The sequence below is a fragment of the Phascolarctos cinereus genome, unplaced genomic scaffold (assembly GCF_003287225.1).
Source record: "Phascolarctos cinereus isolate Bilbo 61053 unplaced genomic scaffold, phaCin_HiC Scaffold_5;HRSCAF=322, whole genome shotgun sequence".
NCBI lineage: Eukaryota > Metazoa > Chordata > Mammalia > Diprotodontia > Phascolarctidae > Phascolarctos > Phascolarctos cinereus.
Window position 1 is genome coordinate 17,399,888 of NW_027555958.1, and position 17,821 is coordinate 17,417,708.

A 17,821-nucleotide genomic window follows, 5' to 3' on the forward strand; every position below is an offset into this window, starting at 1 on the left:
CTTCCAAGCATTCCTGATGAGGAGACCAGAGGTTAATAGAAAATCTGATATTCAAACAGAAAATTCAAGAGAAGCATCAAAAGGTGAACACGAGAGAATAAGCATAAGGATTCAATGAAGTTAAACTGTTTACATTCCTATATGGGAAGATGATACATGTAGCTCCTGAGAACTTTATCATCATAGGGCAGTTAGAGGGAGTCTGAATAGACAGAGGGCATGGGTGTGGGTGGATTATATTAGGATGACCTCCAAAAAGCATAGGGGTGAGAAAGAGGGATTCACAGAGAGAAAGGGGAAGGGAAAGGCAGAATGGGGAAAATTTTCTCACAAAAAAAAAGAGGCACAAAAGGAAGAATTTTCATAGCAGAGGAGAAAATGGGGGTGGGGAACAATGCTTGAACCTCACTCTCATCAAAATAGCTTCAAAGAGAGAATATATGTGTACTCGGCTGGGCATAAAAATCTATCTTACCAATAGGAAAGTGAAAGGGGAAGAGGACTAGAGATGGGAGGGTGATTAAAGGGAAGGCTGATTAAGGGAGGCAGTGGTCAGGAGCAAAACAGACTTTTGAGGAGGGACAAGATAAAAAGAGACAGAGAAGGAGAAACAGAAGAAAATAGGATTGAGGAAAATCCACAGTTATTAATCATAACTGTGAATATGAATGGGATAAGCTCACTCATAAAATGGAAGCAGATAGCAGAATGAATTACCAGAATCCAACAACATGTTGTTTACAAGAGACACACTTGAAACAAAAAGACCCACATAGTGTTAAAATAAAGAGCTAGGGCAGGATCTATTACGCTTCAGCTAAAGTAAAAAAAAAAAAAGGCAGGAATGGCAATCATGATCTCAGACAAAGCAAAAGCAAAAATAGACTTAATTAAAGAGATAATCAAGGAAACTGTATTTTGTGAAAAGGTGCCATAGACAAGGGAGTAATAGCAAAATTTTTTATAGCAATTTTCTCTGATAAAGGCCTTATTTCTCAAATATATAAGAAACTAATTCAAATTTATAAAAATAAGAGCCATTCCCCAACTGATAAATGGTCAAAGGATGTAAACAGGAAGTTTTCAGAAGAAGAAATCAAAGCTATCTATAGTCATATAAAATGTATTAAATCAATATTGATTAGAGAAAGGCAATTTAAATAACTCTGAGGTATCACCTCACACCTGTCAGAAATGACAAATGCTAGAAAGGATAAGGGAAAATAAGTACACTAATAAACTGTTGGTGGAGTTGTGAATTGGTTCAACCATTCTAGAGAACAACTTGGAACTGTGCCCAAAGGGCCATAAAACTGTACATACTCTTTGATCCAGGAATACCACCACTAGGTCTATACCTCAAAGAGATTAAAAAAAAAAAGGAAAAGGACCTATGCACACCAAAATATTTATAGCAACTCTTTCTGTGATAGCAAAGAATTGGAAATTGAGTAAATGCTCATCGATTAAGGAAGGGTTAACAAGTCATGGCAGATGGACCACTATTGTTCTATAAAAATGGTTAGGGGGTGGTTGCAGAAAAACACAGCAAGACCTATATGAACTGATGCAAAGTGAAGTGAGAAGAATCAGGAAATCATTGTGCACAGTAAAACCAATGTTGTAATAATGATCAACTGTGAAAGACTTGGCTACTCTGATAGATAATCTGATGCAAGGATTAATGATGAAAGAATGCTATCCATTTCCAGAGAGAGAACTGATGATCTCTGAGTGCAAATTGAAGTGTAATTTTCTCACTTTATTTTTATTTTTGATTTTTTTGGTGATATGGCTAATATAGAAGTGTTTCGCATGATTTCACATGTGTAATTGATATCTTGTTTGCTTTCTCAGTGCGTGAAGGAGTAGTTGGGAGGGAGATAATCTGGAACTCAAAATTTAAAAAGAAAAGAATACTGAAGATAAATGAATGAATCTGGTCATAGTAATCAAATCAGTGCTACCTAATAGCTTCTGGTAAAGCTATGTTGATTGATCCCCTATAGTTCCACTTAGCATCCCTGTGACTTCCCAAAACAAAACATTCATCCTTGCAAACTACCACCTTAAGTGTGCTGTCTTGGGAACACTCTAAGACCGTAAATTTCAAAAAAGGTGCCAACCTGCATTGGAAGAGGGAATTTCTTCACCAAGGAATTCTCTATACCAGTGGAGCAAGACCAGTGTCTTGCTTTCACATTTATGTCACCCAGAAGTTAGCACAATATTTGACACACAACAAATGCTTAATATGTGTTTTTCATTTGTTCATTAGTGAGATTACATGGCTTGACATTCAAAAAAGCAAAGTCAACTTAAGAAAGATAAGGGCTCAGAAGAACAGAATTTTGATGGCAGTCATTAATTTTTCTAATGAGAAAGAAAAGGGCGAGGTGCCTAAAGATACTGAAGCGACTGCATAGGATCAAGGATGTTGAAGAAATGGGAGAGAAACAGAGGTGGGTGACTGAGAGTGACTTACAAAGAATGGCATAAGCAGACAGCAAACAGTAATGATAAAAGTTCCATATCTCGTAACTTGAAAGCTTCTAAAAATGCTAGTGACAAATATATTTTGAAAAAAACTTGTTGAGGACAAAAGAAGGAATAAGAAAGGGCTAGGATTACTGATAGAAATGAATGGTATGATGATAATTGGTGGCAAAGAGAAGGCAGAACTACTCAACTCTTTTCCTATTGGGGAGAATAATCTCCAGAAGCGTAAGAACAAGACAAAATAGCCAGCAGGGATTTTAAACTGCATATAATCAAAGAAATGGTATGAAAGCACTTACTTTCTTGTCATGAATTCAAATTATCAAGTCTGGGCAATCAGTATCTCTGGGTATACCCAGAGAAAAATGGAGTTCTTGAACCACTTTCAAAGGTATTTTGAAAAACTGGGTAGAATGGGATGGCTAGCATAGGATTGGAAACGGACAGATGCTCTGATTTTCAAAGAAGGGTCTGCAATACTCCATCACTCTATGGGATGGGGATGCCAGTGATCATGGGACCTTGACAATTACTAGACTGGCCAATCAAAGAAATGTCATAGACCTACTATGCCAATATTTTAGGAGAGAACCTAACCATGTATCCTGCAATAAAAAGCAGTATGGCATAGTAAATAGATTCCTGGACTTAAAATCAGGAAGGGTTGGGTTTGAATCCCACCTCTGACACTTTCTAGCTTTGTGAGCATGAACAAAGAAACTTCCATTGTCTGAGCTTTCGTTTCCTCATCTGCTAAATGGAGATAATAACGTGGGGCTCAAACTTGGAAATTTCATAGAAACTTATTATCAATTATCTTTTATTTATTATTAATATCTTGCTGACAAGATGGAAACAAAGGGAGTATAATTCATAATTTGTGACCAAATAATGGCAGAACTGGACTCAAAGAATGTTTATTGTTTGATCAATGTCAATGTAGAAAGGGGTGGGATGGGTGTCCTTTAGCATAGGGTTCTGTCTTTGCCCTTGATCTTTATTATTGATTTGAGTAAAAACATAGAAGGCATGCTCATCAAATTTATGGATGGCATGAAGCTGGAGGGGATGGATCGCTAACATGATGAATGAGAGAATTAGTAGACCAAAAAAATCTTAACAGGGACAAATGAATGGTCCTGCACTTGGGTTTAAAAAATCAGTGTTATGAGTGTAGGATGGAGGAGGTAGGACTAGGAAGTAGTTAGTGTGACAAAGATATCAGAATTGTAATAGATTTGGGGAGAGGGTGACAATAGATATGTGAGGAGTTTCCAGTGAACAATTCCCTCTTATAAGGGAAATAAGACACTGTTCTGCAACTTCTAATACTAGAGAGCTTCTAGGATGCTATGAGGTTAAATAACTTGTTCAGGGTTAATGTTAAATGGTAGGAAATATCTCTCAGAGTGGGGATTTGCATTTGTCTCTGAGGCTAATTCTTAAAGTGCTATGCCATGCTGGTATGAGATGGCAACCAATGCAGTTAATGTGGTCTGGTGCTACATTAATAGAAACAGTATCCAGAAGGAGGGCGGTCATGGAGTCTGTCCATGGGAGTCTGCCTTGGTCAGACCACATCTGAAATGGATATCACATTTTATGGAAACCATTGAAATGTTGGAGCAAGTTCAGAGAAGGGTGACAAGGATGGAGGTGGTTATGATGCTATATGAAGATCTGCAATCTTTCCCCATCCAAAGGAGAGGGGAGGAACTGGGAGCATTTAGCTCAGGGAAGAGAAGATTAGGCAGGGACATGGTAGCTATTTTCAAGAATCTAAGGGGCTGCCATGTAAAAAAGGAATTGAGTAGTTTCCCTTGGCCCTGGAAGTCAGAACCAGGATCGATGAGTGTGAGTGAGGAGGAGGTAGGGGGTATGATATAAGCAAAACTCTTAACTTTCTGAGCTGCACCAAATGGAATGTATTTCCTTGGAAAGGAGTCCTTTGCCACTGGGTACAAGATTCAGGTCAGAATGGGCTATAGTAGGCTGGAAATAACAATGACTTTGAGTTAGAAGACCAGGATTCAAATTTCCACTTCTGAAACTGACCACTTGTGTGTTCTTGGTCAAGTCACTTCATTCGATCTCAGTTTCCTCATCTGTAAAATGAAGGGTTTGAGACCAGACAATCTTTAGGGTCCCTTCCAGGTCTAGAGATGTGATCTTATATCTCTTTATTTCTGTGAACCTCAGTTTTCTCATCTATAAAAAGAGGGGAGAAGACTAGATGACCTCTAAGCTGCACATCTATGATTTTATAATCCCAAAGCACTTATAAGGCCCCTTCCAACTTTGAGATTCTTTGATTCAATGAACATTATTGAACCAATGCCAGTCACTGAGCCTTTCCAAGCCACAGGGTGGGGAAGGGAAAGGAAGGGTAAGGAAGCAAAGGGAAGGGATCGGCAGGGCTGCTTGGGTGCCAAACCACAGATGAGAAAAGCTCTTTCATGCAGAAGGCAATTTTGAAACAGGACCCTTTAAATAATCCAGCTCCTCTTGACATTTATAGATGCTCAGACTTTCACAGGAAAGGTACTTTCTATTACGTCGACCGATTTCCACCAAGCTCAGCTCCGGAGAGCCCCAGACAGACTATATTTGAAGTGCTAAATGTCACTGAGTCACAACGTGTGATTTTTCTCTACATAAAGAGAGGAAAACAGAGGGATCGGCTGTGATTTCCAGCCCCTTCAGGAAGCTGTCATTAGAAGGTTCTTGTTGAAGAAGAGGGAAAGCAAAACTCTCTGCAAAGAGTTCTCACTATCGTGACTGGGTGAGGAAAAAAAAAGGAAAGGAGAGAAATCTAGGTGTCATATCTGTAAGGAAAACACTTACCAACAAAGTGCAAAGACTGAAGGGATACCATCCACAGGATTCAGAAGACCTATGTTCAAATCTTAGTCCTGACATTTTTTAGCTATATGCTCCTCCCTAGGTTATTACCTCTGAGCCTCAGTTTCTTTACATATCAAATGGGGACAATAATACTCTTTACACCTACCTCTATAGGGCTGTTGTGATGAAAATGCTTTGTAAGCCTTCAAGTGGCTTTATTATAAATGAACTGTTATTATTACTATTATGATTATGATTATTTTGTGTGGAGACTGGTCACTATCACTTCCAAACCATAAATGGCAGGGTGTCAAGAGTAGGGGATAGGACATTAAATTTGGAGTTCAGGATGGACTAGGTTCAAACCCTGTCTCAGACATTATTTGCATCATCCTGGACAAGTCACTTAAACTTTTTGTGTTTCAGTTTCCTCATCTATAAAATAAGGTTAGACTGGATGGCTTCTAAGTTTCCTTCTGGATCCAAACCTATGAGTTCATGAACTGAGAATGAGACCTCAAGGATGCCTAAGGAAAAAAAAAAACTGGAAATACCTTGCTAACTCAAAATTGCTAATTCAATTTTCTGGGAGACATTGTTTTAGGAAGGACATTGATGAGCTGAGGATATTTGAAGGAGGGCACACTAATAGTGAAGGGCCTCAAAGTTATTCCACATGAAGACTGGTTGGAGGAACTCAAGATATTTAACCTGGAGAAGAGAAAACTCAAGGTGGGGGAGCATGGTAGTTGTCTTAACGTATTTGAAGATTTGTCACATGTGTGTGTAAGGGTTCTCTGTGTTGTCTACATAGGTTATGTGTGTGTGTGTGTCCATATGAGTCTGTCAGGAAGACCTGAGTTCATATCTGGCCTCAGACTCTAGCTGTGTGGCTATGTGACCCTGGGCAAGTCACTTTACCCTGTTTGCCTCAGTTTCTTCATCTGTAAAATTGAGCTGGAGAAGGAAATGGCAAACCACCCCAGTATCTGTGCCAAGAAAACTCCAAATGGGGTAATGGAAAGTCAGACACAATTGAAACAAGTAAACAGCAGCAGCAGCAGCGTCTTGACTCCCTTCTCACCAAATAGCAGTTCCACAATGAACACATGTAGTGAATAATCAAAAAATCCATTTATTGAAGTCAATAGCAAAACAGAAACCAGAGGGGGCAGCCAGGTGGCATAGTTGATAGATCACCAGCCCTGGATTCAGGAGGCCCTGAGTTCAAATCTGGTCTCAGACACATAACACTTACTAGCTGTGTGAGCCTGGGCAAGTCACTTAACCCCATTGCCTAGCCAAAAAACAAAACAAAACAAAAAAACCCTAAAAAACAGAAACCAGAGAAAATGTACATATGAGAATACATACCAGACAATAGATAGTGAACGTGAGTGAGATAGCTCAGCTCAACTGAGAGTGTGAGCTTAAGATCTCACCAATGGCAAATTCCTTGAAGTCTCTAGTGGATGCCCAATGGGGGGAGGAGGGCAGCAGCCCATTCCAATTTTAGGCAGCTCTAGTTGTTAAGAATTTTTCCTTTCATCAAGCCTAAACTTGCTTCTTTGCTACGTCTACTCATTACTCCTAACTCTGAGCTCTGGGGTTAAGCAGAATAAGTCTAATCCCTCTTATGTGTAACTCTTGGATCAAAGGGCCATTTGCATAAGTGGAACTTGATTGCACAATGCTACATGCCTCCAAGAACGATGGAGTTGGTGAAAAATGGAGGGAAGAGAAATTCTGGTCTTTGGGCTTCTTGCTTTGAGAGAAGACATGCCATTACAGCCTCTCTACAGATTCCTAGAGGGGAGAGAAAAACTCTTGGAAGAACATGCAGAAGAGCTGGAGCCTCGGTCATGTCCCAAGCCCCAGCTTACTCCCCAGAGACTTAGAAGAATTTGCCACAGCTTTGGTTTCAAGCTATTTCCCCATTCTGGTTGCCCTCCTCTGGACATTCTCCTATTCATCAATTTCCTTCCCTGGGCATGTCTCCCAGAGCCAAACACAAGCAAGTTTAGAAGATCATAGATTTTAAGTTTGAAGGGATCTTACAGATCATTGAACCCAACTCCATCATTTTGTAGATGAGAAAATTAAGACACAAAGAAAGAATTTGGAGGATGGGGATTAAGCTTGATCTTGAAGGATAGAAAATATGTGGACAGGTGGAAAGAAGAAGGGGAATGGCATTCTGATCCAGAGACAAATTCTCTGGAGGTTTCCTAAAGGATCCTAAAGAGGGTTCCTAAAGCAGACACTCCCTCATTCACAGAGTGAGCAGCGATGTCTCCTGATGGCATTTGAAGAAGGGGTCTTCGAGGATGTCCCTCTTTCTCCATTTCCCATATCTATGCCTTTGCAATGATTCTTCCTCTTGCCTGAAAATTCATTCCTTCCTCACTCCTGCTTCATAGAATCACTTCCTTCAGGACTTAGCCCAAGAACCACCTACTGAACGAAGCCTTTCCTGGTCCCCCCAACTGCTAGTGCGTGCCCTCTCTGAATTAGTATGCATTCATTTTGTATTCATCCTATGTATGAAGACACTTCCTCTCCTGATAGAATGTAAGCTCCTTGAAGGTAGGGACTGTTTCACTTTGCCTCTGTATCTCTAGTGCCTAGCACAGGGCCTGGAACATAGTAGGTGCCAAATAAATTTATTAATAAATTTACAAATAATAGTAAGATATTTATGGATTGATTCTAAATAAAGTACTGTTATTCCACCTATGGATTTTCCCATGGATTCTCAAGCTTGCCAACACATTTCACCACCCCCCTCCCTGGCTGACTCACCCTGTCTATAAAGGATGGGAATGCATCTTAGACTGTTCAGATACAGAGCGTTTCAGTGAACCTAGTGTGCCCCATAAGGAAGCCCAAAACTCATGGCTGAAGGCAAAAGAGACACCCTTCCTCCCTGGGACACATAGGCCACCATTCACTGCCTTGCCTGCCTTCCTGATGTTCATTGAAGAGCATCAGTATAGTCATAAGGGAAACACCGAAGGATCCCAAAGCACCATAGCCGCCCTACTCTGTTGTATTATCCAGTTCTAGTCACCTCTACGCTTCCACGGCCTAATCTCATATAATCACTAGACAGTAAGATGGCTGCATGTGACAAATCCCATCCATTCTTTACCAGAGCGTGGCCCTGGACAAGGCGTTTAACCTCCATGGACCTCATCTACAAGCTGCTCTTTGGGCTCGAAGGGTAACTTCTGCATGTTAGGCTTCTTCCCGAAGCCTCAATACACTGCCACTCACCATGATCAGAAACACCAATTCCATGTCATGCAAAGAACACTGGCAGTATAGTCAGACACCCTGGGCTCAAACCTTAACTCTGCCTTTGCTGTTCAGTCCTTTCAGTCATGGCCAACTCTTTGTGACCCCATTTGGGATCAAGCATTGGGGATATAAAGACAAAGCAGATACAGTCTCTGAACTCAAGAAATTCACTCTCCATAGGGGGTTAGAGAATGGAGTGATTTTCCATTTCCTTCTCTATCTCGCTTTCCAGATGAGGAAACTGAGGCAAACAGGGTGAAGTGACTTGTCCAGGGTCACATAACTAATAGGTATCTGAAGCTGGATTTGAACTCAGGTATTCCCAACTCCAAGCCCAGTGCTCTGTGCACAATGGTGCCATGCAGCTGCCCCAAGCTCTGTTATTTCCTATCTAAGCAAACCTGAGCTAGTTTCTTTATGTCTCTGCTCCTCACTTTCCTTATTTATACAATAGGGAGTAAGTAGGATGATTTCTAAGGGCCCTTCAGCTCTTCTTGTCTACACCTCTCACTGGACACTTAGCCCTTTCCGTGCCTGGTGACTTGCTGTGTGTCCCAGAGCATGAGGCGTAGTCAGTGGGGACAGTGACTACCTTTTGCTATTGGCACAATAGCTGATACACACATATGGGGAAAGACCCAAGGAGTTGATGTCCGGAAGTTCATGGTGAAGAGCTCTCCAAGGTCCTGGATAAGAGAATAATGAGAACCATTTATGAGGCACTCCTTATAATAATCCTGGGAGGGCTACAATTCTAGTGTTAGAACCTTCATTTTATGGATGAGGAAAGTGGGGTTCAGAAAGGAGACCTGACTTGTGCATGGCCAGACAGCTAGCAAGTATCAGAGCTTCCATTGAAATCCAGGTCTCCTGATGAAGAGTCTAATTTCTTTCTATTACCCTGTCTTGCCTCTCTTGACTTTCATTAAAAAGGCATAGATTTCTTGTTTCAAAACTCTACTGTTATTTAAAAAAATGAGTGGAAGCCCCAGTGACCACTGAATCTGGCCCCAAGTTCATGAAATGGCTCCTTTGCCTCTGACTCTTGGGGAAAGAGGGATAGGGAGAAGGTGAGAGAGACACTAGTAAGAGAGAATTCAATAAGCATTGATTAAGAACCTACTATGTGGCAGGCACTTTGCTAGGCAATGGAGATAGAAAAACAAAAAAATGAAATAACAACACCTGCCCTCAAGAAGTTTACATTCTACTAGGAAAGTAACATGTTCACACATGATTAAATCTAAGTTATATGTAACTTATGTTACATATGTTATATATAACATATATCATATACATATATGTTATATGTAAATGTAAAGTAATGGTAGGGAGTTAGGAGGAAAGGAGAAACAATTGAATAACTCAGGAAGTAGCACTTGAGCTAAGCCTTGATGGGACCTAAGGATTTCCTGAAGTGAAAGTAAAGAAAGAGATAATTCCAGGCTGGGGGCACAGCCTGGGCAAAGCTCTGGAGACTGGATATGGCACATCATGTAAAGGGAACCGTAAGTAGACTAGTTTGATGGGAACATAGATTGCATGAGATGGACTAATGTTGAAAGAAAGGTAGCAGCAGGGATGTGCTGGTAAATGTTTAAGAATTGGCTCCCTGGGAAAAATGTACCCAGATGATACTTTCAAGATTACTATACATTATTAACATTTCTCCATCACTTTCTTAAGTCTAGGAAATCAACAGAACAATAAATCAAGCCTCCGGTTTGTTGCATCTGGTGATTTCTGAGGTATAAATGTTCATGATAAAAGTTTAACAATCAGCTCTCTCCAGCCAGTAGGAGCTGACTGTAGCACATACCCCTAGGTGGCAGCCTGGAAAGACAGGTTGGAAGCAGAATGTGAAGGCCTTTAAATTCTCAATGAGAAGTTGGCATTTTATTTTATAGGCAATAGGGGGCCAGAGAAACTTCCTGAGTGGGAGAATGACGTGATCAGACCTGTACTGAATTTGGCAGCTGCATGGAGAAAGGGCATGGGACAGGAGAGGCTGGATGCAGGGGGACCAATTAGGGAAGGGTATGGCCTGCCTAACCCAGTGGAGAGTACGCCATAGAGAAGATTCAGAGGACAGAGCCTAGTGGAACAGCCTGGTCACATCTCTCTCTTGATTTGGCTCCCTTCCATGTCCGATCTCAGCTAGCTTTCTTTTTCTTTCTCTGTTGCTTGTGAATTTGTGTCAAGTAAGCTCAGTGTGGTGTTAAGAGAGGTCCTAATTTGTAATTTAATTGCATTCTCTTGGCAGGAATGCATTTCTGTCAGAATCTTTGGGGTGAAGGTTAAAAGTTACAGTAGCAATTTGTGGAAGTCGTTTTTGTTAGATTCACATATTTGCATTGAGTTAAAATGTCCCTAAAAGTCCATTTGCTTTTTATTTAGCAAACTGTCCTTCTTCCAAAGAATGTTTGTGTTTGTGTTATTGAGTGAAATTCAGCCCACGGCTTTCAAGAGACCACATTCCAAGATAGAATTGGGCCTGGGAATCCTTCCTAAAACAATGTGAACAGATATGCCACCTGAAGGATACTCAAATCAACTCATAAGTCTTTGAACAGACCATGGTTGCAAGACACAGAATTTAATACAAGCTATAGGTAGGGGCAGGTAGGTGGCACCATAGCATACAGAGCACCAACCCTGGAGTCAGGAAGACTCATCTTCCATGAGTTCAAATCTAGTCTCAGACACCTAACTAGCCATGTGACCCTAGGCAAGTCACTTAACCTTGTTTGCCTCAGTTCCCTCATCTATAAAATGAACTGGAGAAGGAAATGACAAACCACTCCAGTATCTTTACTAAGAAAACTCCAAATGGGGTCGTGGAGAGTGAGACATGACTGAAAGGACAGAACAACAGTAACATATGTAGGGCCTCTCATGCAGCAGCTTCCTGAGACAATGGCTTTTTTCTTTCTTCCTAGACTTGGATGATTTTCCTGGGTTCTTTAAGGATAAGACAGCTTCTTGGAGAAAGCACTTATCTGAACCATCAAGATCATTGGATCATAGAATCACAGACCTAGACTTGGAAAGGGTCTTTGAGGTCATCCAGTGCTGCCCCTTCCCTTTACAGGTGAGGAAACCAAGGCCCAGAGAGCAGAAGTGACTTGCAGAAGTAACATGGGAAGCAAATGGCAGCCTGGGGATGTGAACCCTCTGACTTCAATACGGCAGCTTTTGCTTTTACAGTGCTGCCTCCTTTGATGTAGATGGGCTGGGATTTGTGTGAACAATGGAAGATGTGGTAACACCAATGAACCCCAGGTCTGTTAAGTAGTGATGGAATTTCCCAGATCCTTCTTGATATTAGCTGCTCATATCTGTTCCCATGATTCTTTGCTTTCCCGTATGACTCCCTGGTTATTATAGAGTCCTCTTTCTTGACACCTTTACCCTTTATTAGGGAGTCTTCTTCCTTGGATGCCTGACCCCTTGGAACTGAGTCCTTTTTGTAGATTGCTGAGCTCTCTCTGCCAATTCTCCTTGCCTGGGTCATTGACTGACTCATTGGCCTGGATTGCTGGTGCCTAGATCCATGTTTCCCAACCAGAGGTCTGTGGACTGGCCCAGGTTAGCAGCAAGCATTTACCGATCTGCAAAACATTACTCACAATGATCCCTGCTTCTTAAATTCTACAAAAAATAGATTCAGAGCACCATCTTCTTCTTACCTGACTCCTTCCCCAGCTCCCAGGCCTATCTCCTGATCTATCAGGAGCTGCCATGCTGGAAATGGGAAGAAAAGAATAGTCCATGGAGGAGACCAGAAATAATTCCCTTGATTGTGGTAAGGCACAGGCTGAGAAGTACCACTCTAAGACTGGTTCTCTGCATTCCCAATGGCCAGCTGCTCTGACCTTTAAGCTCTGCCAGACCTTCAAGCTAGGTCTACTTCTATGGGCCCCAAGCCCCTTTTCTGCCCTGGCCTTTGCTATTCTGTGTGGCCTGACCCTGGCTTCCCTTTCCCTTCTGATCCAGGCTTTGGACTTGCTTTTTGTACTTGGAGGTGCCTGCCCCCAATCCAAAAGTCTCATCTTGCTCCAGGCCACCTACCTGATCTTGAATATCAGTTTCCTGGGTTCTTGTACACATACACACCTATGCATACATAGTATCATATATGTGTGTATATATTATGTTATGTTATAATAAAATATTATATGTTGTGTGATTCTGGGCAGTCATTTAACCATTCGCAGCCTCAGTTTTCCCAGCTGTAAAATGGAGATATTAAGGGTCCTTAGCTCAATATTTATTCTCACTATTATTATTCTCATTAGTAAGAATCAGATGAGGTCATATATGCATAGAGCTTCTTTTACACACATGCGCACACATGCACAATATTATGTAATATAACAAATATTATAAATGTACGTATTGTCCCTCCCATTAGAATGCAAGTTCTTTGCAAGTAGAGATTGCTTCATTTATTGTAATGGTATCCCAGCACCAAGCACAACACTTTGCACAAAGTAAGTACTTAGGGGCAGCTAGATGGCGTAGTAGATAGAACACTAGCCCTGGAGTCAGAAGGACCTGAGTTCAAACCCAGCCTCAGACACTTGACTCTTACTAACTGTGTGACCCTGGGCAAGTCACTTAACCCCATTGCCTAGCTAAAAAGGAAAAAAAAAGACAAAGACAAAGAAAAAAACACAAAGTACTTAATAAATTGCTTGCTGATTGATTTCTAGTTATCCTTTATATGCTAATATATGTAGACATTGCTTACATTACACAGAATGTAAGCTTATTGAGAGCAGAAATTTTTTTTTGCCATTTATTTTTCCTATGTCTCTCCAGTGCCTAGCTCAGGGCTTGGCATGTAATAATAATATTAGCTAATGTCAATATAGCACTTGAAGGTTTATGAAACTGCATACATTATCACATCTAATCCTTACAATGAACCAATGAGATAGAGACCATTATTATTTTTCATTTTACAGATGGAGAAACTGAGGCTGACTTAGTGTTACATAGCTAGTACGTATCTGAGGCAGGATTTGAACTCAGGTATTCTTGACATCAAGTCCAACATGTCATACACTCTATCACCTGGAAGTCTCTGCTGTTCAGTCATTTTTTCAGTCATGTTCGATTCTTTGTTATCCCATTTGGGGTTTTCTTGGCAAAGATACTGGAGTAGTTTGCCATTCCCTTCTCCAGTGGATCACTATTTTGCCAGAACTCTCTACTATTCATTATAACCTGTCTTGGGCAGGGGGTTATACATGGAGAGAGAAGAGAGACAAAGACAGAGACAGAGAGAGATAGAAGAGAGGTGAGGAGAGGGAGAGGGAGATATACAGAGATAGAAAGACAGAGACAGAGAGACAGACAGACAGAGACAGACACAGACACAGAATGGAAACAAAAGAAGCATTTATAAAGCTCTTACTATGTGCCAGATGTACTGCAAATATAAAGAAAAGCAGAACCATGGTCTCTGCCCTCAGGGAGCTCATATTCTAATGAGGGAGATAATATGTAAATGTCATGTAAATACAAGATAAATATAGAGTAGAAGGAAGGTAATGTTAGATGGAAAGATGCCAGTAGCTGGGGATGAGGGGGAAGGAAAAACACCCTGAGTGACAGAGTTTCTATGTTTGCTGGGAGCTTTGCTTTTTCTTTTTTGTAATTCTTTCCATGCAAATGAAGACATTGCATTCGTTTTCAGTCATCATTATTCTCTTCATCTATCTCAATTTCCTTGTTCTTTTGATCACAGGCCACACTCAGATTTTGCACAAGCCAGATTTGAGGGAAACATGTCCTATATTTGGACCCACATAGTAATAGCATAGTTAAAAAAATGCCAATCCCAATTAGTACTCTGAATACAACATCTTATTACTTACACTAATACAGACATTAGCAATGTCGTTTAGAAGGGAATTATGGTCCTATTATTCACTCAATAGCCATAAAAATGTCCTATTGCTTTATGCGCCTTTGCAAATGTGTGTTGAATTGAATTCAGTCTGTCCGAAGTACTTAAATATATACACAGAATACCTAGTGTGTGCCCAGCCCTGTGCTCAGGTGTTGTGGGAAAGGTAGGAGAAGATTAAGGAGCTCAGAGTCCAGCTGGGAAGAGAAGGTATAAACTGGAAATAAAACCAACTGAATTGTTGGCAGCTAGGTGGCCCAGTGGATAGAGCACTGAGCCTGGAGTCAAATCTGAATTAAAATCTGGCCCCAGATACTCACTAGCTGTGTGACCCTGGATAAGTCACTTAACCCTATTTGCCTCAGTTTCTTCATCTGTAAAATGAGCTGGAAAAAGAAACAGCAAACCACTCTAGTATCTTGGCCAAGAAAACCCCAAGTAGGGTCACAAAGAGTCAGATACAAATGAAACTACTCAATAATAACAGCACAGTTGAGTCTCATAGCTTTTACTAGGGGGTCTGAGATAAGGGGCAGTCTGACTAGGACCCTTCCCTGGGAAGAAGGAAGCATTGTCAGGCCTGTGATCTCCCTTCTCTATATGAACTGAACTGAAGCTCGGGAGACAATCCAGCATCTACCAAACCCTCAGCCCCATTTCTACCTGCAAGAGCCCTGAGCAAAGCTGGAGAAAATCTCAGCTGTTTTTTTGTTTCTAAGGTGTGATAGAGACATCGATTGTTGGAGTTTAGAGATCATCTAGTCCAGTGACCTTCATTCTATAGATAAGAAAAATGAGACTCAGAGAGATGACTGCCCCAAGGTAACAACTTTTCAGTGACCATCCTTCCTCCTTGTTATAATAAAGGAAGTGGCTTGTCTGTATTTGTCACAGTCACTATTTCCTAGAGTGCAGCAATATTTTATTCCATTCCCATTCTGCAATTTATTTAGCTATTCATCAATTGACACATATCTATTTTAATTCCAGTTCTTGGTTACCACAAAGTATGTTGCTAAGTATTTTGGTGTATATGAGACCTTTCCATCTACAATCTCCTCAGAAGCATATGGTCAGCTCTGGGATCTCTGAGTCAAAAAAATATGAACATTTCAGTCACTTTAAAAAAAATAATTTCTAATTGCTTTCCAGAATGGTTGGACCCATTCATAGCTCTACCAACAGTGCCTCTATGGGCTTGACTTTACACAGCCCCTTTAGCTCTTACTATTCCTACATTTTGTCCTGTGACAGTTTTCTGGGAGTACCTGAAACCTTATGGTTGTTTTGATTTGCTTTTCTTTTATTACAAAAATTTTGGATCCTTTTTTCATATGATTATGAATAGTTTGCAATTCTTTTGAGAACTGTTTGCTCATGACCACATATTCATTGGAGAATAGCTTTTGGTTTTATATGTTTTTATTGTATGTGTGTATGCACATATATATTAGTTATATATATTTGACAAGGTTTTACTATCTATCTCTATATGTGTATATATGTAGGATATCATATATATACACACACACATACATATATGTTTAAATGTATAGGCTATCAGAACCCTATCAAATACATAGACCTATATATTATAATATAGTATGCTTATTGTAATACAGATAACATTACATACGTATATGTATGAATATATACTCACATATCCACACACATATATGCATACGTATCTCTCTATCTATATATCACTAATAAAAAATAGCATTCACCTCTTCTACTTCCCACCACATGGTAAGAAAACTATAATGTATTAGAGAGGCTACTCCTTTCATATATACATACATACACACACATATAATTTCCTTTCCTGTACATGTCCTATATATGTAGACATATATACATTTACATGACAGAACCTTATTGGATATTTTTCATAATGAAAATTTTCCATATTTTCCCTAGTTGCATTGATTTTGTTTTTGTTTTCAATTACATGTAATCAACATTTTTAATTTTATTTTTTGTAATCACTTCTATTTTTGTTTGGTTAAGTCTCCCCTTAGCCATAGCTATCAAGGGTATCAGCTTTCAAATTTTTCAAAAAATCATGTCACTTTTAATATTTAAATTGAGCTTGTTATGGGATCTAATGTAAGATTTGTCTAAAGAGAATGAAGCACAATGAAGATTATGTCCCTCCTCCCCCATAGAGACTTTTAAGGCTTGAAAAGATCACAGAGACTCAGAGAGCTGAGACATAAGCAGCCACACATTATCTAGTCATTGGGTTTCTGGTTCATTTGGCCTCAAAGATACTTCTATCCAGGACTTTTGGCTAAAGTTCAGGGAAAGATAAGAGGAGAAGATGGGAGAAGGAATAGTCTTACTGTGTGGTTGGGGGCAGAGTAGGGGAGCACTTCCCTAGTGGCTGCCAGGAGGAGAAAGCAGAGACAAAAATACCAAAAAGAGGAAGGAGGTGCTGACTGTAGTGGGACTGGGCTGGAGACCACCAGAGGAGGCAGAGAGTAGCTGAACTCAGAAACTAGCTATCAACTGCAATTGATGAGAATAAATAAAGCCCAGCACCCAGCTTCTTTCTCCCCTGGCTTCCCCTGAGCTCAGTGCTCAGGAAATTCCTGCCCACATCAACCTACCTTTCTATTGTCTTGCAGAAGAAGGGGGGAGAAAAAGAAAGAAAAAAAAAGGAAGAAAAAAAGCTCTCACTATGATGTTACGGTAGCTTGCTATCGTAAGTTTTTTTTAAATCTATTTACATTTTCTATGTCATGTGAATGTTAGTCCTTTACATCATTAAAAAAATTTTTTAAAATTTATTTTTATTTATTTATTTATTTATTTATTACATCACTTTTAATAATGAATTATCAAATCTTATGGGTTTAATGGGGAAAGGGCTTCATGGGGACTAGGACATTGAGTTAAGTGAAGCAATAACTTCTTCATATAATCTAAAACATACCCACTCAACTACCTAATAATGTATATTTCCCCTCCCCCAACCCTAAATCCCCAATAATCTTGATGATTCCCACTTTATTGTATAATTTGAGCCCTGAGCTTGCAGTTCCCTCTTCTGTCCTCCATTATTTCCCTTGCTGTTCTACATATCTCATTTTGTCTAGCTCAGTGAAGTACCCCCTTGGTAGTTTGATTGGGTTAGCCAGTTTTTCTTTTATATTGACCTCTTTGTACATGTGGTCCCCCTCCCGCTCACCTCCCACACCTGCCAGTAGAGTGTAACCTCTTTGAGGACAGAGGCCGTTCTGTTTTTGTGTTCGCAGC